The sequence below is a fragment of the Octopus sinensis genome, linkage group LG19, assembly GCF_006345805.1.
Source record: "Octopus sinensis linkage group LG19, ASM634580v1, whole genome shotgun sequence".
NCBI classification, from domain to species: Eukaryota; Metazoa; Mollusca; class Cephalopoda; order Octopoda; family Octopodidae; genus Octopus; species Octopus sinensis.
The window spans coordinates 15,482,367-15,483,362 of NC_043015.1; the positions used below are offsets into that span (position 1 = coordinate 15,482,367).

At 43.4% G+C, this 996-nt stretch overlaps 1 protein-coding gene across 1 annotated transcript in view; it reads right to left on the reverse strand.

Annotated features, from left to right (window-relative positions):
• LOC115222239 (sodium/potassium-transporting ATPase subunit beta-like) overlaps positions 1-305 on the reverse strand; it is a 113,917-nt gene extending 113,612 nt beyond the window's left edge. Inside the window, exon 1 of the mRNA XM_029792398.2 lies at positions 1-305. This exon is cut by the window's left edge and continues 629 nt beyond it. The gene's annotated coding sequence lies outside the window, so the exon portion shown is untranslated.
• Between the last annotated feature and the right edge of the window lie 691 nt (positions 306-996).

Consider the following 996-nt stretch of genomic DNA (forward strand, 5'->3'; position numbering starts at 1 on the left):
TATTAACGTCAGCTGTGACCATGGCAAAGACAATAAGGGATGATGGTGATGATGATGATGGTGATGGTGGTGGTGGTGGTGGCGGCGGCGGTGGTATACAAAGCGCTGGTTGAAATGGGATAGTAACAGGGATGGTAATCGATGATGATGATGCTGGAGATAATGAAGGTGATAAGTATGTTGATTAAGGTGATAGTTCACGAGCATTTGCTCACCTAGTGTTTCCCCATTTCAGTCACGCAAGTGCGTACTGAATTGATGAAGAGGGTTGAGTAAGCGAGAAAGAGAGAGAGGGAGAGAAAGAGAGAGAGTGTGTGTGAGAGAAAGAGCGTAGAAGCAGAGGGGAGAGAGAGAGAGGGTGGGAGGAAACTGAGAGAGTGACGGAAAGAGAAAGCACGCGAGCGAGTTAGAGAGAGAGAGAGAGAGAGAGAGAGAGAGAGAGAGAGAAAGTGAACGAGAGAGAGGGAGAGGGGAAAGAGAGTAAAACAGCAGGCGGCAGTAGCGACGATGGCATCAAGCAACATAACAGATGTAAGTCTCGTGCTTCTAAATGAATCAAAAACCGTGAACGAAAGAAGAAAAGAAAAGAAAAAGAGGTGATAGAAGGATAAATAGATGGAGAGAGAGAGAGAGAGAGAGCGCTCGTGTGTGTGTGAGAGAGGGAAAGAGGGAATTTACGTGATGGATACAGAGAGCTGATTACCTTTGTTTTCTTAAAATTTACAGACTATAAAAATACGCAAGTCCTCAACTTCAATAAACCCCGGTAATTATTGAAAATGTTAAGGATTTCAGTTAAAAGGGAGGCTGGCTGATTACTCGCAATAGCTCCATTATCAAACAGCGTCACCATTTCACGATATTAAGAGAAATTGTGAATTCTTAAGTACCTGATGCACAGACAGACACTGTTGCGTTCGTCTTTCTTTATTATTCTTTATTTCCAACAGTTTTTCCTTCTTCCAGAGTGCCGGTTTCAATATGGCGATTAAACCT